General features: G+C 38.6%; 1 protein-coding gene and 1 long non-coding RNA gene across 3 annotated transcripts in view; one reads left to right on the forward strand and one right to left on the reverse strand.

Annotated features, from left to right (window-relative positions):
- Positions 1-2,481, forward strand: part of NLN (neurolysin) — a 90,653-nt gene extending 88,172 nt beyond the window's left edge. The window contains exon 14 of the mRNA XM_074358983.1: positions 891-2,481. The gene's annotated coding sequence lies outside the window, so the exon portion shown is untranslated. The remainder of the gene's footprint in view (positions 1-890) is intronic.
- LOC123615119 (uncharacterized) overlaps positions 1-25,952 on the reverse strand; it is a 51,020-nt gene extending 25,068 nt beyond the window's left edge. The window contains exon 1 of one of the 2 annotated variants that reach the window (XR_012504595.1): positions 25,744-25,952. This is a non-coding gene — a long non-coding RNA (uncharacterized LOC123615119). The remainder of the gene's footprint in view (positions 1-25,743) is intronic. The other variant, XR_006722680.2, reaches the window with a different exon arrangement.
- Positions 25,953-27,530: the final 1,578 nt, after the last annotated feature.

Raw genomic sequence — 27,530 nt, forward strand, 5'->3', positions numbered from 1 at the left:
TTGAGATTAATCACAGCTAGAATATTGTGTTCTAATCCAGGTGTCACAGACTTTGGCCAAGTATTACGTTTGAAAGAGTAGGAACAGGAGGGTGATGACTTTGAAAATACTTCTCAAGAGGAATACATAAAAGAATTAAGAAAGTTCTTTCTGGAGATGAATTCAGACATCCAAATGGCAGCTATTTTCAAATACTTGGAGGCTGTGAAAGAGAGGGTAGGGTTATTCTTCATTGCTTCAGAAGCCAAAGCTTTAGAGAAATGGTTGGAAAATACGAGAGCTTAGCTCAGTATGAGGAAGCAGTTTCTAATAATTATTGTTAATCACAAATACATCCTGCTGCTGTTAGTATTCAAACAAAGCCTGTGGCTGCCAGGAGTGTTTAAGAAGGAATTCCTCTTTTGAGTAGATGTTCATACCAAATCAGCTTTGAGGTCTCCTCCAAAGTTTAAGATGCAGCAAATACATAATATCAGAAAGACATCACTCAGGGAGGAGGTTATAGCTCAGTGGTAGTGTGCCTGCTTGGCATGCACGGGGTCCTGGGTTCAATCCCCAGGACCTCCATTAAATAAATAAATAGATAAATAAACCTAATTACCCTCCCCCACACACAAAAAAAGAAAAATACATCACTCAGATGAGAGAAATGTTTACAATGCTGGCTCTTAGAAATGGCGTTTAGATGGCTGCAACTCCTTTATACTGTAGGAATATAGTTTAAGCACTGTCTTAGACCTCATAATCAGCCAGTATTTATTCAGAAATTATCATCCGTTTTCTTGTGGGTTATCTGGTAACTGAGAATGGGAGGTTAAGAGCTGTATATGACCATAAGAAAGCCAAAGGCTCTTACAGAATGAATAAAGGTTCTTTTTCTTCCTTTACAGAATTTACAGTTGCTCTCTGTCCATTCCACCCACCGCTGTCTTCACTGCACATACACAGAGACAAAAATCAAACTCAAATACCCAGTTTATTATTCATGCACTCCACCATATTGAGGTCTCTTTGGGTCATTGTTTCTAGCCCCTGTCCTCCACAGTTGTTGACTCATAAGGAGTAGTCCATAAATGTTTGTTAAATAAACATGCCTTCTTAAAAATTCCTTTTTTCTCTAAAGATGCATTTTTCTACAATAACTGCAAAATATCTAATTTGTAAATGAATCTAAAACTACATAGATAAACTGTTTTTACATCTTCCGCAAGAAGGGGCCCTTTTTCTTAGTGTACTGAAAAAGCTTCTGTGTGAAGTAATGGAAGAAACATACTTTTTGTAAAAAAAAGAAAAAAGAGAGAGAATGGGGAATGTTTTTAAAGATTCCTCGACTTCTCTCTGTGATTATGTATTCTAAACCTAGGAATCTCTTAATCTAGAACCTCTGGTTCCCTAGAAAGTCAATGAAAGGAGGAGGAGAGCAGATGTCCATGACTGCCCTGAAATTATATTGAAATTTCTGGATGTGTGCAGCTTTTCTGGGGAGAGGATCCCTAGCATTAATCAGAAAAATTTAAGAACTACTGCCTTAATTTGTTTTCAAAATTCTGTTTTTGAATTCAGCTTGAAGACTATAAAATGCCATCGTGTATCAGGTGCTGTGCCGGGGGTTGAGGACACAAAAACGACAAACAGCCTTGAACGTAGGTTGTTCACAGTGTAGTGAGGATAGCAATTAAGTTCATAATACATTGAGATAAATTATCAAAAAAAGGTATGCGTACAGAGCTTCTCTTGTTTTTCCCCAACGCTGGCTGACTCCATTGTACAGTTAGACCTTGGCACCACAAAATTTTATGATTCTCATCCACCTGCCACCATAGGCTTATTTCTAACAAAATGGTCAATTTTCTCTTTTCAGCATGTCAGCAGTAGGATTAATGGTGTTCTTCTATCTGTTACATCCAGGAGTTTCTTAGATTCTGTGGTTAAAAGACTCATAAACAAGAGATGAAAATATTCACTTTAACTATTTTTATGTATTGTGATCAAATGGTTATAAACCTCTAGCCTTTAGAGGAATGACTCTTCTTGACCTGGTTAAGTATTATATACCCAAGAGGCATTGGAACATCCTATTAATCTAGAAAACAGGCTGTTAAAATGATTATTGAGCTGCTTAGAGAAGGTCCAGAATTAGTCAAGATTCCTTACTTCCTTCTCCCATCAGTGTTGTTAATGTTCTTTTACTACTAATAAGAGCCAAAGGAAAAGCACTGAACTCTGCAAGACCTCAGTGCCTATTATTTGTAACTTCCTTATATGGGAACAGCAATCAACTAAACATTAGATCAATGAAGGACTGTAAAAACTTCAGAGTTCCAGGGTTCGTGACAAGGACTGAAAGTGGACTTTAAACAACCTTATTTAACCTTATTTCCCTGTATAAAGGTACAGTAATTTATTTAATCAGTTCACTGTCAATGAACTTTTAGGTTGTTTTCACTCTTTGGATATTAAAGAAAAACAATGCTGCCAAGATTATCTTTGTAAATATGTTGTTTTCCACATTTGGTCAGTTTGTCTGATAAATTCTTGAAAGTGTAATTCCTGGTTCAGAGTAGAGGTGTTTTAAATGTTGGCAGATTGTCAAATTAGAGCCATGTTTCTTTACACTGTTTATTACAGTCGTTTAACATTGAGACAGTCGCTGAAGATAAAGAAGGAAAAGTGATTAGCAAACAAAGCAAAATATCTGGCGTGGTATCATTTATATTGCTTTCTTTCCCCACTGGGTGATGAGGACTAAAGGTTACTTATTCCAGAAAATTGTAGGAGTGACTCCAGATAGGAATTTTCTTCCTCTATTAATGATTGGGTAGGTCCTAAAAGGAATGTAAGACTTTATCCCAGAACAAAGCCGTCATCAGTCTCTTTGTATTCAGGGCAAAGTGGGGAAAACCAAAAGATCCATTTTGTCATCCCTGTCTCAAATCAGATGCCTTTCTGCGGTCTTAAACGTCTGTGTGACTGACAAGTGGGACTTCTGTTGTAATTCACAATGCAGTCACTGTTCTGAACATGCACATGGCCCACTCTGTCTCAGCTTCAATTATAAAATCTTCAGCCAGAGGCTATTATTCTCTTTTTTGTTCCATCAGCAACACAGTTAGCCAGTGAATTTCCAACTGGGATCAGGTGGCCAGAGAAAAATCTCTCACACTTCATCTCTCAAGCCCTTATACATCCCAGTATATTTCTTCCTTTGGGGAAGAGGGAGCCTGGTTGGGGAAATGTCCTAAAACTCTGTGTAGAATACCTAAGGGCTCTCAAAGATTTGGCTTTTTTCATGACTCATCAACAAAATTTTAAGTAAGGTTACAAACTTGTTCCAGACAAACAGACTGCTACCTGGTTGACCTTTATCTACTTAAGTTCAGATTAAGGGGGAAAAAATTGCTAAGCCCTGGTTAAACTTTTTAAGCCCTAGTTTAACTTTTCCCTAGTTAACTTGTGTCACAAGGGTGGTGTCTATTTGTGTCAAAGTCTCAAAGACCTGATTAGTTGCTCTGTCCACCTAGTAGGTTTCTTGGGGCCCAATCAGGACCCAGCCTGGGCGTGTTAGTTCAACAACACAGGTTTCTGTGGGGCCAATAGACAAAATGTCAATATGCCTGCTGCATTCCTCTGGGATAACAGAAATGAAGTCATTACACTAGAAAATGAGTCATGTACCCAAGAGTACACTTCTCACCCTGAACACACTGACTCTCCCAGGCTAAGATCACTAGTCCATCAGCTGGAAGGGTCCTAGCAGCCAGGAGCTGGTGAGGCAGAGGTGTCACTTAAGGAACACTGAGGTTTATGCTATTTGAGAGGGTAATGACAGTGGTTGGTGTGGAGGCTGAAGTTTAAACGTGTCTATCAGAAGGGAAACGCTGAGAGTGTTAGAATGTGTTAGTGTTCGAATGGAGAGCGGAGAACTTGACAGTTAGAAGGGTTGACTATGTACCAGGGTTGTCTTAAGAATCAAAGGGGGAGCACTAATATTCAAGAGAAGAAAATGTGTTTCAAAAACCCGCTTGATTAACAAACTATTACTTTAATTCAAGAGGAGTAGGGGAAGTTTTACTTTTCAAAAACAATACAAGAGAATAAATCACTTTCAAAATGTTTTCAGGACTTGCTAACCTTTAATAATAAAAGGTATGAGTTAAAAGGAAACTCCTAAAAACTTCCTTATTACCTGTTAGGTATAAAAAGTCCTATAGTCATGTTTTAACAGAACATTACCAGAGGTGACCTTTGCTGTGCATGCCAGAAAATCTTATTGTCATCTGGGGACTCCAGAGGAAGCATTGTAGGAGCTGTCGGGCAAACTTGACAACAGTTTGTAACACTTCTAAACAGCGTGATCTATAAACAGAAGGATAAAATGGTGTTGCTCAACCCTCTAGGAACCTATAATCAACATAAAAGAACTCTCCCAAATCAAAGGCATCTGGAAATGTCTTGGAAATTACCGTTTTTATCGTGACTTGACTTGAGTATTTCTCTGTGCCCACCAAGCTCACGCTGCACCTCTGCCCTCTCATGTACCTTCTCACACCATATTCTTTGAGGAAAGAAAATACAGTTTCAGGTTGGATATTTCTTTTGATGCTAAGCTGCTTGAAAGGTAGGCATAGAAAATGAGAGAAATAAATGCCTATTCCTTTCCCATCTAGATTTTGCAAAGCAAACTGCAAGAGAAAACAGTCCAGTCTCAGGCAGTGTGCATTTGTTCCCTCCTGTCTCTCTCTCTCACTCTGCTCAGGATTAGATGTTCCCCTTGTGCTCAACCAAAATGGAAATATGATCTCATGTTTGTTTCTTGTGTTGCCTTTGCACTTCCTAGGTCAATAAGGTGTAAATTTTGATTTACTGACATTAATTCTTCCCCTAAATACAGGGAAGCTCTTCGGGGAGCTTGCTTAAAGTGACTCCAAGTGCAGCTGAATCTCTTGGGTAGACACTGTATAAAAATAGACTGGTGCTTTAAGATGCTAAAGTGACATCACTCAATAGTGTCATTGTCACACTCCAGGTGCAAGTCCAAGGATTCTACCAGACACAGTTGCCAAATACTAATCAAACTAATTGGTTATCAATGCTATTCTTAAATCTTCTAATCTTGGGATTTCTCCAGTGAGAAGAAGGGGGCTAAATTCCATTCCCTACACAACTTACAGAAATTCTAATTACATTATGTGCTTCATCAACTGAGCAGAAATTATCAGGAAAAGATTACCTCATCTTAAATAACAATTCGGAGAGAAAATGACAAGTATCTGTATAAATGTGCTTATTTCTTTTCTTTCAGTGTCATTTCTCTGTCCAGTAAGTGGTACAATATATTTCAAAGGACAAAACAGGCTAACTTAGGCTATATCAAACTGAAGCGATTTATAATAGTCACTGCAATTTCCCATGATAAAGGAAAGAAAATAAATTACCAATATGGAAAATGGGACTAAATTTAAGAAACTGGAGAATTTCAAATTCATAGGGAATATCACCAAAAAATGAAATTATTATACTTCCATTCACAGCCATCAGATTGGCAGCAACCTGACAATATCTCTTAAGGTTGAAGATGAGCACATGCAGTAATTCCACTCCAGAATGCGTACCACCAGACGAACCCTTCTGCCTGTGCACGTGAGGTATCTTCTAAAGTGTCCACAATATCTTTGTTTGGAATAGTAAAACTGTGAACACCACCCAAACATCTGTCAACAAAGAGTGAATAATGCACTGGGGTGTATTTGAACAATGGGCTATATGACAATCAGGGTGAGTGAACTAAGCTGCATATATCAATACAGATATCATTCGAGAACAATGCTGAGCAGAAAGTGCCATTGTAGAAGGAGCTGTTCAGGCTATGATAAATATAACGTCTATCTATCTATCTGTATCTATACATATATATATTCAAAACAAAATTATGTATCTTGGATCTATACATAGCAGTAAAAATATAAAAACGTTCACATGATTAAAACTCCTGAGTCAGACTATAACTATTTCAGATTTACATGCAGGTTGACCAACTACCATCAGAAAAGTTGAACCATTTTTTATTACCCCATAACGAAGGAAGACCCTTGCTGGCTTTGTTTAATGTTGTATTTTAAATGATTAAATTTCCCAAACTTAAATAAAAGAGTTGGTTGTAAGTAATTATGCTTATTTTTTGACTAGAGAATAAATATTATAGAATTCTAAAAAAAAAAAAAAGTCCACATGAAAATGAGTACCACATTCAGGACTGTGATTCCCTCTGTTGAGGGAGAAAGGAAGAATGCGATCTGGGAAACATACTCAGGGAGTTCAGCGGTAAGTGCAATTTGTTTTCTTCAAAAATCCAATGCAAATATGGTCTAATACAATAAATTGTTTGAAGCTTTGTTTTTTATTCCTTGAAATATTTTATAATAAAAAAGAATAATACTTATGAGAATTTGTCAGAATGTAGCTTTCAAAGCAAACTTTTCCCAGGCCATCCAACTTCAATCTTACAAAAAAAAAAAAAAATGGGATTCCCACTTTCAAACTTTCTGTTTAAGAATGCCCCTTGGGTGCCCCCATATAAGCCAGAAAAAGGGCATCCTAATCTAATGAGAATCAGAAATGGTTGAGGTGGTTATCTGAAAAGCATGGGCTTTAGGGGGCTGAATCCTGCCATCTTGGCCTGAGTGGCCCCGAGGCTTCCCCTAAAAGAGCGAGTTAGACTCCTGGACAGCTCCTTCCCAGGTTGTGGTGCTCCGCTGGTATTCATTGTAATTTCCCTTTCTTCCTGCTTCCTAACAGAGTCCAGATTTTCACCAAGTATCTTGATTTATCTAAAGGTTATCCCATGACCCCTGCCAATAATTGATCTGGGAATCATCATATAAATTAATCTGTGCCAATAAAAAGTGAGGAGAAGTTCACTGAGGACTTCTGAGGGCACTTCCCTAGTTCTCAAGGTAAAGCTACAGGAAGAGTCATTTCCTCCGGCAATGTTGTATATGGATTTGAGATCCAGGACAGCCATTTAACTATCAGGCTGAAGATGAAGCCAACATGGGGTGAAGGGCAGAAATCAGAGAGTTAAAGAGAACGGAGTGAGTGCATCTAGATTATGTCATCCCTGAAGACCACCTCACGTCTGGGCATCCAAGTGAGCAAGCCAATTTATTTCTGTATTCTTTAAACCAGGTAGAGTTGGGTGGTTGTTACTTGTGGCCAAAGACATTCTTACTGAATGACGCACACATATGTGATTCAGCTTCCTCAACTGTAAGCAGGGATATTAATGCCTGCTCCTCCCTCCTGCTTCACTCAGTGGTTTTTGGAGATCAAGATGAGCCAATGTATGTGAATGTGCTTTTAAACTAAAAAATTACCTTTCAAGGGAAAACTGGTACTATCGTTACTAATTTTGCTATAAAGTTTGAGGTACAAATTTTTTTTCATGATAAGAATTTTGTTTGTCTTAGAATGTAGAGTTATTCAACTCCTTTATTTAAAAGTGACAGATCCTTCCAGAAACCTTATGAGAATGTACACATCATTCTTTTGAATCATATAAAGCACTTACATATTATAGTATCGGTTGAGAACATCTTCAGGGATGAGTTTTTACACAAGTACAGGGCCAAGGAACTGTCAACTGCCATTTATGTTAAAGGAGTTGAAAGACATTTGTCTGTAAAATACGGTCTTCTTCCTTTAAAACTATGTGATCTTTGCCCTAACCTGTCTGGGTCTCAGTATGTGGAGTATCTGCAATGGTTAAGGGAGAAAATAACTAAATACTTAGAACAGGACCTGCCACATAGTAACAAGCAGAATAACAACAGCCAACTCTGAAGTAGCATTGCTACATTACTACGTTCCAGGTTCATCAATGTTCATCAACGCCCACAGCACAACAGTATTGCTGCATTGTGGTAGGTCTAATTTTCAAAATAACTTCATTCTTTTCAAGATGTTACATTCCTATTATTTTAAAAATTCAAACAATAGATAAAAGTACAGGAATGAAAACGAAAGTCACCCCCAAGTTACCTCTTATGACATGGATTCTGGATAAGCAACCAGGCACGTCTCTGCTCTATGTGGCCTGTACACATATGTACACATACATGTACACAAGCATATAGATGTGTGCATGTGTGTACATGTATATGGATACACCTGCGTACATGTTATATGCGTATATGTACACATCTATCTTTAGTAGTACAAAAAGGAAAAATGGCATTATTTTTAAAACTATATAATTGATTCCACATCCTAAGGGATAAAAGAGGTAAAACTTTTTCATAGTGAGATAATTCTTTTAAGTGAGTAGGGTCTAGTCAGGTAACAGATATCTAAGTACATCTTTATATATAAACAGAATCATACTTTCTTATTGATCTTTATTTTTTCTTTAACTTAAAGTAGCCCTTCGGTCACAGCACATCACCATTATTTTTTCATCATATTTATCCCTACCTAATATTTCTCATATAAATTTTTTGATTTCCCTAACAATAGTGGTATCTTTTTTCCACTTTTTTTTTTTTAGTGGATGTACTGGGGATTGAACCCAGGACCTCCTGCATGCTAAGCATGTGCTCTACCACTGAGCTACTGGGAATTGAACCCAGGACCTCCTGCATGCTAAGCACGTGCTCTACCACAGAGCTATACTCATCCCCTTTTTTCTGCTTTTTAAAATAAAACTTTCAATTTTTTATATTAAATTTGTTTTAATTTTTAAATTGTGGTTAAAACACACACAACACAAAATTTACCATCTTAACCATTCTTAAGCTTGCAGTTCAGCAAAGTATATTCACATTGTTGTGCAGCAGATTTCCAGAATTTTTTTTCCCAGAACTTTTTTATCTTGCAAAACTGAAACTCTGTACCCATTAAACAACTTTCCATTTTCCCCTACGCCCATCCCTGGTACCATTCTACTTTCTGTTTTTATGAATTTGCAGCCGTCTTATCTTTCTTAACTCAACTTGTATTCCCCAGCACCTACTATAATCATGCTTCACAAAGATTTGTTGAGTAAATGAATGAATCTGTATGTGCAATCTACAAAAAGAAACAAACAAAAAGAGGTCACAGCATCATTTGTTCTAAGAAATCAATAACCCCCAAATAGCTAAAATTTATTGAACATGTACTGGGTATCAGGCACTTTACATTAATTCTGAACTTGTCCCCTACAGTCAGTTCCCAGCACAGCAGCCAAAGTGATCCTTGTAATATGTCAAATGATGTCACACCTCTGCTCAAAACTCTGCAGTGCTCCCTGTTGCACTAAGAGTTGGGGTTTTCACAGTGGACTATAAAGCCTTCTCCTACCTGGGCCTCTTCTCTTATCTTTTTCTGCTTTCCATCTCTGTCCCCTTACTCCAACCCCACTGGATTCTTTGCAGTTTCTCAAACATTCCAGCAACACTCACCTCTGGGCTATTGCACTTGCTGTTCTTTCTACTTGGAACATTCTTGTCCTAATACCTACATTGCTCATGTCCTAACTTCCATCAGATCTTTGCTCAAACACACCTTACTAGAGGTCTATGAGTTTGTTAAAACTCGTTGACATATACACTTAAATGGATGCACTATTAATGTATGTAAATTATACTTCAATAAAGGGAATTTTTTTAACTAGCAATTTGCTTAAGGTATCAGCATTTGTAAAGTAGTAAAGCTATAATTCAAACCAGGTGTGTCCGATTCCAAAGTCTATCATCTTTTTATGAAGCTATGCCACCTCCCCTGATCTCTGCCCTACCTCGTTTCCACAACTGGCCCCGCTGAGTTCTTCACACGAAGGCTCGGTCTCACTTGTTTCCAGATTTATACCTGCCTGACATAAGCGGCACATCTCTGGTTCTGTCTCTCCCACACTTTTAAGTCTTAGGAACATTAATCAAGTAGATGTTGGAATATATTTGTCTCCCTCTGTGAGGCATGGTATAACACAAAAAAACCCACAGTCATTACCTCTCAGAGGCTCAGATTCCAAATCTAAAATAGACATTTGACAACTACTCAATGATATTTCACTGGTATGATGGTCCAGATTTATTTGTCAACTTGGCTAGTCTGTACCTAGTTATTCAGTCCAGCACTAATCTAGGTGTTGCCGTGAAGATAGTTTGTAGATGTGATAAACACTGGCAATCAGTTGACTCTAAGGAGCGGAGGTTATACTCCATCACCTGGGGAAGCCTGATCCAATCAGTTGAAAGTCCTAGGAACAGAACTGAGGTTTCCCTAAAGAAAAAGAAATTCTGCCTGTGGACTGAAGTGTCAACTCCTTCCTGAGAGTTTCCAGCCTACCCTTCCTGATGGCCTGTCCTGCAGATTCCAGACTTGCCTACCTAGCCCCCAACAATTACATAAACCAATTTCTTGCAATAAATCTCTTTCTCTTTGCGTGTGTGTTTGTTATGTGAAAAGCACGCAGGAGTGCTAAAAGAGTGTGAATTCTTCCAACTATTAGTGTCCTAATGATGACCCCTGGAGCTAATTCATCCCTAGGTATTCATGTTGTTAGCTGACTTAGGGTGTCTATGGGAATGAGCCCTGAATGATTATGTTTATTCTTTTTTTTTTTTTTTTTTTTGGCGGGGTGGGGAGGTCACTAGGTTTATGTATTTATTTTCAGTAGGGGCACTGGGGATCGAACCCAGAGCCCTGAATGATTATGGATATGTTACTGTCTCTTCCCTCTCATGTCTATGATGAAGTGGACTTTGTGTTGATCTCCATACCTAAATTATACTAGACTTAAGCCCTTCCCTACCCTTCTAACTCGTGCCACTCCTTTCCCTTTTCATCTGAGTCCTGTGCAGTGAGTACCACCCAAATTTCCTACTACTGTGCCCATCCTGCTTTGTTGGAAGCTCCATGGTCACCATTTCTGGAATGGAAATGATTGTGTCCTTTGGACATTTCATAAGTAGCTGGCTGGGCTTCTGGAGTCAACCTTTGCAGCCAGGTCCATCTTGCTATCCAACTGTCATGGGCAGATCCTAAACCTTTCCTACCTTACCAACTCCATGCAGCCACCGGAGAGCATCAAGCCTCCAAGTCTCATGGCATAAATTATAAAAGATGGTTAGAAAGACCTTTTCCAATTAACCATGAATGGCTGAGCCATAGAGAATATGAGCTTTTCCAAAAGCAAGTAGGACCCAATTTTCCAAAGCTGAGACTGAAAAAATTGTCTTTGTGTGTGTACATGCCTAACTTTGTGACTTTGATTGTTTTCAGAAATTAAATTATTTTCCAACTAGCTATTTTGGTGTATTATCTGTAGTTCTTAACCTTTCTGTTCATACAGTTAATTTCACATCTATGCTAAATTCTGTGAACTTAAATAGCCATGAGACAGGGGAGTGAAACCATGGGTAATGATTAGTCAACTTTATTCACCTGCCTTCACTAATCAAGGTCGTTTTAAGACTTGCATGTCTTCTAAGAGACCCGTAGCCTAAACCATAAGATGTGTGCTGGAGTTGTTTTCCAGGAACTAGAAGTCAGCTGTGTCAAGTTTGAGCTGAGCTGGTTAAGACTGGACAGGACCGCTAGCTTTCCAACTGGATCTTGCCTGCCGAGATTTTGGCACTCCTGGCCAAATCGTGGGTTGGAGGCCAACCTGGGGGGATTTTGGCAGACACTATAAAAGGTTACAGCTGCTAAGGTACCTCATACCTGGGTTAGAGACCCTGAGCTCTGGTTTTTGGTCTCGTTTATCTATGTCCCTCTATGTCTGACTGTCTTAATTGTTAAGAATTTGCTATTGGAGATTGAACTTCTTGGTGCCCGGAGAAAGGATCTGTAGAGAGATTTTTGTTGCTTCACCTACTTGGAAGCAAAGCCTCTTCAAAATGACAATGTTAATTCTGTCTTGTAGTCCTCTATGCTGCATTCTCCAAAATTTGGTGACTTTCAGTTACGAATCCATGGAAAACAAAAAGATTTTATTTTTTGTAACACTGCATGGACAAAATATCCTTGAGACTCTGGAGCAAAATGGCCTGAAAACGGATCCTTAAATTACAATACAATTTTGCAACTAGATTTATTCTGTTAACTGGAAGGAAAATGGGATGAAATACTTTATGTACGGTCTTTTATGTTACTGTTACTGTGCAAAGAAGATGTAAGGTTATGGTCCAACAGGAAGGAAGGTAAAGAAACCGGTTTTGTTTGATTCTGATGAAAAGGAGTATGACTTTGCTGTTGATTCAAACACTGACTGCTCCTCCTCCACCCCCTTCCGATGGTGCTGCTGCTCCTTTTGCTGAATCACAGCCTCAGGCTCAGACCCCACCTCGGGAAATGAGAACTAGGAATGGTCTTACCTTCTCGTACCCACCAGGTATGGGGAGAATAGGGAGCTAACCAAACTCATGTGGGACAGTATCCATTAAGGCAAGTTCCCACTGTGAGTGTGGATGCTGAGACTCAGCAGCCAACAGGATTGATCTGGGTCCACTCCCCTTTTACAAGCTCAGATTGTAGTTAATTGAATAATATGCCAGCTTATAGAGATGACCCAAAGAGAATAGAAAATCTTTTTTTATCGATTTTTGCAACACACAACCAACCTGGGCAGATTTTCAGAATTTATTAAATACCTTCCACACTGCAGAGGAAGGTAGAACGTTGCTGGATAAAGCCGGGGAGGAGACAGGTCAGCTACACACAGGAACTCCCGGCAACCCCATAGGAGCTGCAGCAGCACAGCTATACCACCAGCTGAGCCGAATCGGGATGTGAATGCTGGGGAGAGGCCAAAACTTGAGCATTATCAAGACTGCATTCTTGCGGGACTGCAAGAGGGGTGCCAGAACAAAGACGCCTTAATCAAGTTCAGGAGGTGTGGCGGAAACCCAGCAAGGATCCTTCAGAATTTCTAGAAAGGGTCCTTAAAGCTTATAGGCAATATACAGATATAGAGCCTGAGGCCCCAGAGAATTTAAAGTCGGTTAATATGACTTTTATTGGTCAGAGAGCCCCAGTGTACAAAAGAAACTGCTGAAGGTGGAAGGGCCTTAGGGATGCCTGTGTCACAACGTGTTGAAATTGCCTTCCAAGTTCTGAATGGCAGGGACCAGGTGCAGGAGAAAAGGGAACAATGGAGAATAAACAACAGGCCACCCCGCTGGCAGCTGCCTTAACACAGGGAGGAGTTGAACCAAGTCGAGGACACCCACAAGGGGCTCAGCAAAAGGTAGGAAGCCCCCAGTCTATTTCTAAGAACCCCAAGAGCTGTAACCACTTAGAAGCCAGACTATTTCAGGTGGGCGGAAACAGCTGACACGTCTGGAGTACAAGTCTGCCCGGGTTACCCCGCAATCTCCCCTTATCGTTCAGGTACCTGGTACATTCGGGAGAAATAGGGGTCACATATAAATAAACCTAATTGGATTGAGGGAAAAATAAAGAGGATTAACTCAATTCCTATTCATGTGGATTAACGTCACTTATATCTTCCAATGTAGGCCAGGTCGTGTGTGAGAGAATATGGATTGAGATGAATATAAGTTTTCTGTGGTCTAAAGTCTATAGATGGTTTTTGGATGAGTTAGATCTTCTTACTCATGATAGAAATAGATACCTCTATGTGGAAAACAACTGCTTTTTTTTTAATTGTGGTAAAATAGGGGAGTGGGTATAGCTCAGTGGTACAGCACATGCTTAGCATGTGTGACGTCCAAGGTTCAAGCCCCAGTACCTTCTTGAAAATAAATAAATAATAAATAATTTACTAAATAAATAGTAACAATAAATAATGTTTTAACTGTGGTAAAATAATACATAGCATAAACGTTACCATTTTAACATTTTTACGTGTACAGTTCAGTGGTGTTTCGTACATTCATACTGCGGGGAAACCATCACTGTGCCCGTCACAAAACAACTCCCCATCCTGCTCTCCCCCCGCCCCTAGCTGCCACCACCCTGCTTTCTAAGAATTTAACCTCTCTCGATAGGTCATGTACGTGGAATCAAACAGTATGTATTTCTTAGTGTCTGGCTTATTTTACTTAGCATAATGTATTCAGATTTCATCCATGTTATAGCATGATCAGAATTGCCTTCCTTTTTGGACTGATATATATATGTATATATATATATATATCATACACACACACCACATTTTGTTTATCCATTCCTTTTGTCAATGGACATTTGGGTTGTTTCCACGTTTTGCCTGTTGTGAATAATACTGCTATGAACAGTAGTGTGTAAATATTTGCTCAAGTTCCGGCTTTCAGTTCTTTGGGGTATTTGTCCAGAAGGGGGATTGCTTGATCATGTGGTAATTTTATGTTTAATTTTCTGAGAAACCGCCATATTGTTTTCCACAGCAGCTTTCCCACCAGTAATGCAGAAGGGTTCCAGTTTCTCCACTTCCTCACCAACACTTGCTGTTTTCGGTTTGTTTGTTTTTTCGTAATAGCCATCCTAGCAGGTATGAAGTGATATCTCACTGTGGGCTTAGTTTGCATCTTCCTAATGATCAGTGATGTTGAGCCCCTTTCCATGCACTTACTGTCCATTGGTATATAGCTTCTTTGGAAAAATCTCAATTCAGGTCCATGGCCCATTTTTAAATTGGATTGTTTGGGGTTTTTGTTGTTGAGTTGTAAGAATTCTTTATGTATTCTGGATATTAATTCCTTATCAGATACAAGATTTGCAAATATTTTCTCCTGAAAAACAATTGTTTAAGTTGGCATGCTTTAATTTTTTTCCAGTCAGAACACATGTATTTTATGACTAATTAAGGAACACATGCTCACGGCATAGTTCCAAAAAATAAATAAATAAAAGGAATAAAAAAGTAAAAATGACTTGAAACCCCACAACTCAGGGGTAAAAACATTATTTTGCTATGTATCCTTCTAGGCTTTTTCCTATGCATGTGGAAAAATTTTTACAACCCAGACTGTTTAACTTTTCCTTTTTTTTGCAACACGCTGTTTGTTTGTTTGTTTGTTTGTTTCAGGGGGAGGTAATTAGGTTTATTTACTGATTTTTTTAATGGAGGTACTGGGGATTGAACCCAGGACCTCTTGCATGCCAGGTAATCTACCAATGAGCTATAACCTCCCCCTTACAACTTTTTTTTAACAATAAACACAGGTATACATGATTGTTCTAATGCACCACAAAGTACTCCACTGAATAGCTATATCATAATGTATTTAATTAGTCCACTAGTGATAAAAGATTTAGGTGGTTCCTAACTCATCCTTGTTGTAAACAATGTTTCCTGAAGGCCCTTTATGTATATCTTATATATTTGTCCAATTCATTCACTTGGGAAAAATTCCCAGAAGTTGAATTTCTGGGCCAAAGGATATGCATATTTAAAATTTTGATAACTTGCATATTGGAAATTACCTTCCAGAAAGGCTGAAGCAATTGTCATCCTTACTGTGTATGGACTGCCCATTGTCCCACACCTTTGCCAACTTGGCATGCTTTCAACAATGGTAAAAATAGGTTTTTGTTTCCTTTTCTCCTATGAATCCTGCCAAAGTGCATGATGTGAAACTAAATGAGAGGAATATAAAGTTGACAGATGGGAAGTATTTTGGTCACTGTAATATTTTATCTAAGGGGCACCATTTTCCCCTCAAAGCACATGTGATAGATAAGGCCTCTCCATTTTTTTTTTTTGGTACAAGTTCTACGAAGTAATTTCCTAAATGGATTAATTCCTTAGAGAGAGAATGTCTCTAAGGATGTAGAAAGTATTCAAACCAAATGTGCTTTGGCTTGATAGAGGATATACATTTTTCTTTTGATATAACAGTATCCATCTTTCTTTCAAAGAAGCAAACTATTTTCGCCCTATACTAAGCAAAGTGTTACACCACAGCCTATTCTGAATGCACTCATGTATTTGTCTGAAGTTCTCACAGAGGAATTTTTTCCCTAACCTTGTTTTATGTTTTTTTAATTTTTAAATTAAGGTGTAATTTACACTCAATATGAATAAATTCTTTTTCTCTTTAAAATCTGCAAATAACTGCAACTTTTTAAGTTGGTCCTTTCACCACAAATTAAAGAAAAAAATATATTTAAACATACTCTCTTTGAAAAGTACAAAGAGAAAGAAAAAAGTTTTCTTTTTAAATTCAGCTCTTTCACACTCCAGCCTCTCCTCCTTGCTCACTCTCTCCTTGGGGAATAAACATCTTCTTTGGTAAGATTGAGGGAAGGAATTATTAATGTGTCACTTATTCCTTCCTTCCTTCAGAGTGGCCTGTCCATGAAGACTTACCTTGTGATAACCTTACTAGAGTAAGCCCCGTCCTGCAGGAAGGCCTGGTTGATTTTTTTTTTTAAGCATTTTTTTTTTCATTGAGTTACAGTCATTTTACAAGATTGTGTCAAATTCCAGTGTAGAGCATAATTTTTCAGTTAGACATGAACATACATACATTCATTGTCACATTCTTTTTCACTGTGAGCCACCACGAGAGCCCGTATATATTTCCCTGTGCTACACAGTACAATCATGTTTATCTATTCTACATTTTGAAATCCCAGTCTGTCCCTTCCCACCCCCCGTCCCCCTGGCAACCACAAGTTTGTATTCTCTGTCTATGAGTCTGTTTCTGTTTTGTATTTATGGTTTTTTTTTTTTAGATTCTGCATATAAGTGATCTCATATGGTATTTTTCTTTCTCTTTCTGGCTTACTGAAGTTGATATTTTAATTCAGCAACATGAGTATTAGTGAGCCTGCTTGACCAGAGATCTATGTCACGTTCTCCAACCAGCATTGTTAGTAATGAAGCTTTTTTAAAAATTATTTTTATTGTGCATATAACATAAAATTTATCATCTTAACCATTTCCAAGTGTACAATTTAGTAGTTTTAACTGAATTCACATTATTGTGCAATCAATCTCCAGAACTTTTTTTGTCTTGCAAAACTGCCATTAGTCAACAACCCCCTCCATTTCCCCCTTCTCCCAGCACCTGGCAATTACCATTATACTTTCTCTTTCTGTTAACTGGCTTACTCTAGATAGCTCATATGAGTGGAATCATACAGTATTTGTTCTTTTATGATTGGCTTATTTCACTCAGCCTAATATCCTCAAGGTTTATCCATGCTGTAGCATGGGTTAACATTTCCTTCCTTTTTAAGGCTAGATAATATTCCAATCTATGTATATACCACATTTTCTTTATCCATTTATCCTTCAATTAAGATGACATTTTGAATTCTTACCTGCCTGACTGGGGCTTCCATTTCTACTTCTCAATTGATTCAAAACTGAGAGTGGGAAGAAGTGGTATAATGAATTTTCATCCCTTCGAGATCCATCAGACTGGATAAGAGAGTGTTGTGGCAGACAGCTACTGTTTTGTCTGGCCAGTGCCAAATAAAACACAAATATGAACTGAGGTAAGGAGAGACTTCATTCAAAAGGATTCTTGCAACAAGGGGTGGAGGACTGTTGCAACAGGGAGAGTGATTTATGATCATAGGCCATAAGATCTGCAAGCATCTCAGAGAGCACACAGATGGGTCCTTTTATAGGGAGGAGTAAAAAAGGATGGAATGAACCAGGTGGGGGGATTGGCGTGGTAGGTGGAGTTATCAGGCAGCTGATCAGGGAATGCTTCCCTTAGAGGAAAGCTGATTGTCAGAAGGGCCAGTTACGGGAGCGTAGGGGTATAGATCAGTGGTAGAGTGCATGATTAGCATGTGTAAGGTCCTGGGTTCAATGCCCATTACATCAATTAGAAAAAAAGGGTGGGGGCAGTTATGGAGGAGTTATTCCTTGTTCTCATGCTCAAAGGTAGGCCACGGTCAGGGGAAAGAGAGAAGCCCGACTAAAGCTTATTCAAGTCGACTTAGTGAGCATTTTGATCAGTGGAACCAATGGTTCAGCTCGTCATTTTGAGAAAAAGAATGGGAATTTAGAGAATCTATGTCTGGCCTCATCATAGGTAGAAAAGGAGGTCATTCGGAGTCTTCTCTAAGTCATAAGGGTAAGCGTTTTTGCAGTGAGCCATTTCCTGGAACACAAAGGGTGAGTGAGTATGTGTATGAGGGGGTTGTGTTTCAGAAGCACAGGGCTCAGGGGATTTCAACACTGCCTCCAATACCGTTTGCCACTCCAGGTGGTGACAGAACGCCCTTTGTGGAGAATCCACTTCTTCACTTGGTTTGGGTGAGATCCATCCACTTTCTTCCGTATATGGATGGGTATGTGGCTCAGGCCTTGCCCATGCTCTGCCAATTCAAATATCTTATTTTCTAGCCACTATCACTGATCCAGGGTACATGATCCAAGCAGGACCAATAGGTCTCCTAGATTTGATCACATGGATCCTGGGAGAGAGAACCCTGACATTGTGAAAGCCCCTGGACCCAGCCTCATTCCACCTCTAGACATCCCAGTTATGTGAGCCAATAAAACCCCCTTTTGCTCAACTATGTGGTGTATATTTTTTCCCAAAATAACTGTATTGTAGCCCCTGGCAGGGCTTAGTTGTCTTGGAATGGTTGAAGGGTCCTGGATACCTCTTATTATGGAAGACTCCCAGGGTCCTGTTTAATTCCAAGAGTAGTAATGCTGCCTACAGAATTCTGGCTACATTTCAAGCTTGAGTAATTCCATCTGCCCTCCCTGAAAATTTTTACTGCTAGAATATTCAATATTCTTAACTTCCTTTATGAGACTTCTAAACATAATGGAATCCTCTCCATCATTTTTCACTATTCAAAGACAAGTCTTACATTTGGGGGGAAAAAATAATATCCCAACTCAAATTTTTAAAAAAGAAATCCTGGTCTTTAAGAAGAAAGGAGCTACAAAGCCCTAAATGTTAAATTGGTTTTCAAATTCTATTTAATAAGTTATGTGGGCAATAGATTAACATAAGGAATGGAAGGAACTGTTTCTACAAGTATTCAAGGAGAGTGTGCAGCCAGGCGTCACAGAAGAAATACAGCGTGCTATTAATATGAATCATGAAGCTTTTGCTTACATTTGACATTTTCCTAAACTTCAATAGACATTTTCATTTAATGACTAGATTCTTCTGATAAATAAAGTCATGAAATGGAACATGAAAAGGATTTTTAAAGGTTTTAATAATTAAAGAAAAAATAAGAAGTAGCAGCTAATCTTTATAAGTAAATGTGAAAAAAGTAGATAATTCAACAAACATTTCTGGAGTGTCTATTATGTGCCAGGCACCGGGTTATAGCAGTGAAGAACAGACAAAAATCTCTACCCTCACGGAGCTTCTAGTGGAAAAATGCACCAATAAAATAAAAATGACAAATCTCCAATGATAAACTGTGTTCCTAGGGGAGAAGAAACTCTGACCCCGCTCTTGCTTTGCCACTTTCTGCCTATTGGAAAGTGTCCTACACTGAAATGCTACAGTGGACATCTCGAGTGATTTTTGGTTTCTCCTTAAAATTTTTCTGTATTTTCCAAATGCTCTACAATGAAGCTCTGTTTAATTAAAAAAAAAAAAAAAAGTTTCAATCCCCAGTACCTCCATTAAAAAAAAAAAAAAAACACTTAAGAAAAAAAAAACCTGACAAATTAGATGTTCAAAGTATTAAATCTCGGGAGTGGCGGGGGGGGGGCTGACCTAAACACTTCCTGTTGACATCTTACTGCCTCTCCTGAACTGAAAAAAGAGCCTTTTTAAGTTTTTTGGGGAGGGGAGGTAATTAGGTTACTTACTTATTTGTGGAGGAGGTGGAGGGGATTGAACCCCAGACCTCATGCATGTTAAGCATGTACTGTATCGCTTGAGCTATACCCTGCCGAAAAGGAGTCTTTTTAAAAAGTAGCCCATGTTGCTTTCACTTTGGGTGACCCTCCCCTTCCCTCCTCTTGTTTTTGAGCTCATCTGATATCTTCTAAAGCTGCTTCTTTTACAGTTTCACGCACCTTTTACAATTCACTTGTAAATATTCCGGATGCCTAGAGCTCTGTCTCTTCCTTGCTTCTTTCCCTTTCTTTTCACCACCTAGTTCTTCTGTCCGTCTCCCTACAAACCTCACCATTGTTCTGCCTCTGTGGACCAGGTAAACCTTATTTACTCAATATTGCCCTTGTCACTTCCATTTCTAGCTGCCACTTTTCCGCAAACTGAATTCTCTCTCCTGGTTACCATGGTGTTCGCTAATAAAATGACAGTCTGAGTTCCATCTCACTTATATTTCTTAAAGTTGCTTAATACATTTGTAAAAGAAACCTTTTTGCCCCTATGGCCTGAAACATTTCATTACAGTTTTTGAGGCTGTAGGGTCAAGATAGAAAATTCTGTTTTTATTTTATGATTTGTTTAATCAAAATTTTCTTCTTGCAATCAATATTTGCTTCAAACTTTTCTCTTTCTTTAAAGAAATTCTTAGTATTTTCCCTATTGCTTTTTTTTTTAAATTGACTCAATATGGGAGTTGCATCGAATTTTATCAATGCAAAGGTAGAAGTCACTTGACATTTGGGTGAGATTTTTTAAAATTATTTTATCTACTTTTTTCAAATTGGTTACATATATTTGCTATGCTTTTTTAAAACTTTAAAAAATGTTATTAATGCACATACAGTAAAATATGCTAGTCTATAGCATAAAACTCAATTCTTTTTTACATATGTATATATCCATTGAATATGTATATTTTACATTGGTACATACTCATTTGTCATATACCACCCACCTCAAGATACAGAAGCGTCCTACAACCCCCTAATTTTCCCTTCCCAGTCAGTATGCTCCCACCTGACCCTCCTGGCTCTCCCTGCCCGACCCTTGCCTGAGGTGATTCACTGTTCTGACTTCTACCACAGTTGATTAATTTTGCCTGTTTCTGAACCTGAAATAACTAGAATCATCTAGTATTTACTCCTTTGCATTGGATCTTTTATCTTTTCACTGATGGATTATATCATAGTTTGTTTCTTTGTTTTTATTGCTATGTGGTATTCCATCAAATAAATATACTTCAATTTATATATTCTTTCTCCCACTGATGGACTTTTGGGTTGTTTTCAGTTTTGTCTATTATGAGAAAAGCTGCCACAAGTATTCTTGCATACATTTTTTGGTGGACATATGCATTCATTCCTTCTGGGTATATTACCAGGGGTCAGAATTCCTGGATCCCGCTGGAACCCAGAGTGGACATATCTTTAGCTTTAATCAAATTGTTGGTATGTTTACACAGCGCAAAATGTCAAAGGCACAAAAGAGAATCCAGTGCAAAGTGTCTCTCCTATCCCCACATCTCAGTGTCACAGTTCTCCTTTCCAGAGGCAACCAATACGACCAGTTTCTTGTGTATTCTTCCAGAAACAAAGTCTGTATGTGAAAGCATATGTATGAATAGTCTGTTTTACACCAAAGCCACAACACCATACAAACTCTTTTATCAACAACTGTGAATTCATTAACCCCAGGTAGAAGCACCAAGCTATTCCAGAGAGAGGCAATAATTTGTGCAGAGTGAACTGTACAGCTGCAGCTAGGTCTTTCAGGCGGTTTGATGTGACTGGAGTGAAGTCAGTGAGTGTACAGGGGCTGGCCTGAGAGGGTGCTGAAATGATAGCCAAAGGCCAGATCCTGAAGGGATGTGCAAGCTGTCCTAGGAAGTTTGGGTGCTATCCTGAAGAAAATAAGGAACCATTTAATTATACTGAGTCAGGGTGGATGGGGGACGGGGGAATGGCAGGACTGAGTTTGTATTTAAAATATCATCATAAAGGATTAAAAGGAGGAGGAGGAGGATGAGAATGATGGCTGAGAAACTATTAGCCAAATAGCAAATGATGATGCAGCAGTATGATCTTGGTGGAGAAAACACATTGGGACTTGATGACTTCTAAATGCAGGCAGCGAAGAAGAGTTAAGAGGTATGGGTGTGCAGAGTGTATAACTGTTTTGGAAAGGGAAAGATAAGGAATTTAGTGCAGACATTTTGTGTGTGACTCCTGAATGTAATTTTAAGATAGGCCAACTCCACGTTTTCTGAGGTAATGAAAAACCATGTTGATACAGTTAATTAAAATTGATTTGGATAATTCCTAAACCTTCTCTTTATTGTTCACTGATAACCTGGGAGTAGGCTGCTCTCCTGGGAGCCCTGATACAGCCAGTCCTGATCCACCCACACTTTCACAGCAGTGCTCTTAGGAAAATTACACACAGAGACAGGCAGTATATTGTCTAGTTTGAGACTCACATCTTTTTCTCTCAGCAGAATTAAGAAGGAGATTAATAGTCAAAATAGAAACAGCAAGATGCAGCTGTAAAAGAGTGAAAAATAATTTGAAGCACAGATAATTGATCTTTGAATAATTATATTTTTAGAAAAATAGAAACTTGTTTATTTTTGAAATATAATTTTACTTTAAAAATGGGAAAATTAAGGGATCAGAGAGAATTATTTATAACCCTGTCACTCCAATGCAACCACTATAAACATCTTAGAATACTATACTTTCTCCATTTATTTCCCAGCCCCTTTTGAAAAAGGAGCTATGAGAACATGGCTATAAACCATAGTGTAATCATTAATGGAATAAAATATATCATGGTATCCTAGAGGCATGAGAAAATTTTTCAATGGCTTTAGAGGAACATTGACTATAAAGCAAATTATCATTGTCCTCTCCTTACCGTGGTATAAACCGTTAAGGAAATAGAACAAAATGTGGGCATATGTTCTAGGTACCTTATAAACAGGAAGTAGCTTAGACTCTGAGAGAGTCTGGCTCATTAGCACTGAAATGGAACCTACAACTATTCTTTTAAATTGCTAAGAATTTTTTTTTTCACTTACATAGGTGCTGTGGCATTGCAGCATGAAAAGAGCATCGGGCTTGGAATGTGGTTGTAGCTTTGGCATTAACTGTGTGGTCTTGGGTTCACTTTAACCTCTGTACTAAATTAACTCAGATTCTGCCTCGTGCCTGTCAGTGAATGCTCCGCTGTCACCCCGTTTGGCCATCCCTGCTCTGTTCCCACCCCTGGAACTGGGGGTGTGACCAGCCCTCTCCAAACCGGAAGATCATGAGTCAGGGGGAGCACCAGAGAAAATCCCATGGGACGGGTTGTTATGAGAAGGGGAAATGGACTCTGGGCAGGCAAAAACACTAGATGTTTATCATATCCAACTGTGATCTTAGTGTCTTTATCTGAAAAATGATGGGTTTGGTGTAAAAAGTTCTTTCCCTTAGTCCATCTAGATCAGTTTCCACAGGATTGAAAATACAGTGTTGTCAGAGTCACAGTATGAGGAAACCTGTGTTCTTCTCTTTTACTTCTAAGGTGTGATATATCCACTCCTTGTGACTTGTGGGCAATTTCATGTGTTCAGACCAGGAGTTTTACAGCAGGTTCCTGAGTGACTTTCCTGTTTTTGTGAGCTGTCTGTGTATACTTCCTGCAGAGAGACTGTTTTATTATTAGCAACGTATGCCCTGAAACAACATACTTCTTTGACCCCGATACTGTTTTTATCTTTGGAAAGGCTATGGTGTGTTACTGAGTGTTAAGAATAGTTTCCTCTTCAGTGTGCAGTTGCCAAACTGAACTAATTTCTACTCAAACGCCCTCAAATGACTCCCTCAAATTCAAGTTTTTCACTGCATGTCTGTTTCTTCTACAGCTCTAGGGGAGGGAGTAGTGTCAAAGGAACGCACAAACACACTTTGAACATAATTTTGCCCCAACAACTGTTTTCCTTCCAATCTCTACCTGAACAATTATTTTTGATGGGACTGACTTGAGCAGGATAATCCTAGCAGGACACTTACACTATATAATTACACAGAGACAACGTCTAATAATGCTTCCTGCTCTGTAATTCCAACAGCAAATTTGTCTATATATTATCTTCATTAGCAAACTGGAATAATATTAATAGTGGCTCTCTATCTCAGAAGTTGGTTGGGTTGATTAAAATGAGATGAATGCACGTGAAATACTTGGCACAATGTCTAGCACAGATGAAGTGATCATAAATGTTAGCTGTTATGATTATCTGTGTCCTGAGGACCAAGAAGGGTGGAACACATACAGGGTGCAATATAGTGCTTGGCACATAGAAAACATTTAGAAATAGTTTCTGCTGCTGCTACTAAAGAAAAAACTTGTGGTTGTTTTTTAAGGAATAATACTATTTCCAAAATCAGTAGCTAGCAATGTTTACCTTATTCATGAATGAAAGAATACCAGTTTTACTGCTATTTATTAGTTTAACCCTATATTAAATATAACATGATGAAAAGCACAGCCTAGCTCTGTCACCAGCTATTCCATCTTGGGAAATTCTTAATCCATTTCCTTATCTTTAAAAGGGCTATAATAATGCTTATCTTACATACGTCACATGACTTTAATAAAAGATCATATGAAATTGGGTTAGTTAAAGAACTCTGCATAAGGTCAAAAGAATAGCAATATAAAATAATAATTTCTTGATTTCTTGTGTATCTACTAAATGCCAAGCCAATGTTAAGGGCTTTATTTACATTAATTACCTCATTTAATCCTCATAACAACCCCATGTTTCTTTAAAAAAAATTTAATTGAAGTGTAGTTGATTTTCAACATTAGTTTCAAGTGTACAGCAAAGCGATTCAGTTATACAGATACATTCTTTTTTCTTTTCAGATGCTGAACCTCATATTTGATATCTGTTCTACAAATGAGGATACTAATTTACAAACAGGATACAAACTAACGTCTGTTCAGACTCCACACTACTCTTAACCTCTCTACAAATGCAAGGTGTTATTATTATTATTGTATGGTAATAAAATAAGTGGGTTTTACGATATGGTGGTTAGAAAGAACATGCAGGTGATTGTTTTAAATTGTCATTTACCTACACATTTTACACACACATTTCTGATATTTTTAAGGGAACAGTGCTAAATAAAAAATTTAGCATGTGCATTAAAAATGATTATTTTCTGGGAAGACGTCCATGGGTTCCTTTTCCAAATAGGAGCCAGGCCAACCAGTGCCTCTTTCTGTTCTAGAAGCCATCCACTTGATGGACATAGGCCTTCGCAAGGAAAACAGAGAAGTCCTTTCTTCCAAAGAGATTACAACTCTTATTTGGGTTGGATAAAACGGGATCTGGAACAGCTGCTCACTCCTCAAAGACCATTTGAACTTGATGAGAAGAGAGGAGCACAGTCAAGTGTGGGACGATTATAGCTGAGAAGACGATTCCGTTATTAGATTCAATGTCTTTTAATTTTCAATACATTCCATGGTCCCAGCCCAAAAGAACTGTTTTTCTTTAGACTCTAATTCTTATAAATAAATCTTTCCAAAGGGCTAATGGCTGCGCTCTTGTGTTGCTAGACCCTGCGAGTCTCTGAAAGGAGATGCTGAGATACCTGGGGTCTCTGTGGGAGCTGGGCTTTGCTTCTCACCTTGGCTGAATTGTGAACAACAAAATGGGCTCACATGTAATAAGTCTACTACATTTTAGCTGTCAATCTATAATCACCCACCAGAAAACCGGAACTGTTGGTCCTTAGCGAGGGAGAACTAATGTCATGCTGGAGCCAGCTGGAGAGAGCCAACTGTTAAATTTTCAGGATTTTGAGTGCTGATTTTTAAAACCTGGTAGCCTAAAGTCAGCCGTGATGAGAGTATTTACGCCCCAGAAATTGGCAAATGCTGCGCATCAGCCCCCTACACCCGGCTTCCACCCCGAGAGCTGGCTTACCATCACAGTCTGGATCGAGCCATCCTGCCTGTTTCTCCGGTGAGATGTCAAGAAAAGCACCCCAGGCCTGATGCTCTGTTGCCTTATCAGCACCCTGCTTCTCACCGTCCCTAGAAAGTCACCGACCCAGGCAAGTGTGAAACTCCGAATACCGATACTTAGTGCTCAGCTTCCATTTCTGACGGGCAGAAGTTGACGTGAAAGTGTCAGCTGCCGCTTGGCAGTGAAGGGTTGACGTGGAGCCCGAAATATCCTGAGGTCTGTGGGAAGGGAGTGATTCGTTCTCCTGGTCAGCAAAGTCAGGGGACAGTCACCCCTCAAAACACTACGGGATTTTCCTCCCAATATTATTCACCACAATGAATATGTTTAAAGATTATATTATAATCAGATGGGAGAAATGAGATCTCATACAGCTGAAATACCTGAGAACAATTCTCCACAGGACTGGGTCACTCATTAATCTGCTAATACTGCCTTATGTAAACCCTGCCTTCTCTGTACGTCAGCCAGGCCGGAGCTGTTCTCACCTGTACATTTCATGTTCCAGGGAATATTCTAAGGACTATGTCCATTTATTTTGTTTGTTTTCTGCGGAGTTACCAGGCCTCTATTTAATTCACCTGAGGCCTAACATGGTGTCTGACTCAAGCCCGCGAATTCTTATGTTTCCTAGTCTCTGTGACTTAAGGGGTAGAAATGAAATTAAGAGAGTTCTAGTGAGCTCTCCCCCAAACGCGGAACCCTTAACCTGTTTTCAAGGAGCCTCAGAAAAAGGAAGCTACATCAGGCACCTTTATGAAATGGGTGGACTTGGAGTTCAGCAGCTTTTAAAATTAACATTTAAAATGGAAATTAATGATCGTGGCTCATATTACAATCACCTAAAGGGCTTTAAAAAAAATCTCAATGCTCAGGTTCTGACCAATAAAATGAGAATTTGGGGTGTGGCACCCAGACATCTGATAGTTTTTAAAGCTCCCAAGATGATTCTGTGTGCATTCAGGTTTCAGTACCATTGACTTAAAGCGAAGAGATTAGTTTTCTGCCAGAAGAGATTTATTCTGTTTAGTCACCTTCCTAATATATTAGAAATCTTTATTTCCTTAGTGTCTGCTCACCCAGTTGTTGGGTTTCAGGCTTTAAATAGACAATGAATCATGCATTAAAGACAATGATCTGCAATAGGCCAGCTTCTTCACATAGCACAGCTGTGAGTGTCACATTCTCACTCAAAAAGTTTCTTTGCTGATAAGATTTGGTATTGCTGAAGGTACAGGGGAAAAAAAAAGCATTCAAACACCTTCTTTGAGAGCATAAACTGATATAATTTTTCAGAGGACAATTTGAAAGTTTATATCAAATTTTAACATGTGCATGTTCAGCAATTTCAATATTAGGAATTTAGCCTAAAGAAATAATTGGACAAGTGCAGAAAGATGATTGTACAAAGATATTTATTGCAACATTGGTTATGTTAATGTGCATTTTCTAGACTTCTTTCATTTTAGTGCATCCAAGCTTTGAAATGCTGAAGGCTGTACAGAAGTCTTCACAGCATGTAGTGACATGCAGTAGTGCTGGTGACACATTACTCAGTGAAAAAAATAGGTGGCCAAAAAGCAGGCATAGTATAATTCCACTTAAGTTTAAAAATAAATCTATATTTTTATTAATTTTAAAGGGTTGGAAGCTAATACCCAAACTATTAACAGTGATATTTTCTGAGAAGTAAAATTATGTTATGGTGAGAGGGAGGAGAACTTTTACCTTATTCTTTCTATACG

Source organism: Camelus bactrianus, chromosome 3 (genome assembly GCF_048773025.1).
Source record: "Camelus bactrianus isolate YW-2024 breed Bactrian camel chromosome 3, ASM4877302v1, whole genome shotgun sequence".
In the NCBI taxonomy this organism is placed as follows: Eukaryota; Metazoa; Chordata; class Mammalia; order Artiodactyla; family Camelidae; genus Camelus; species Camelus bactrianus.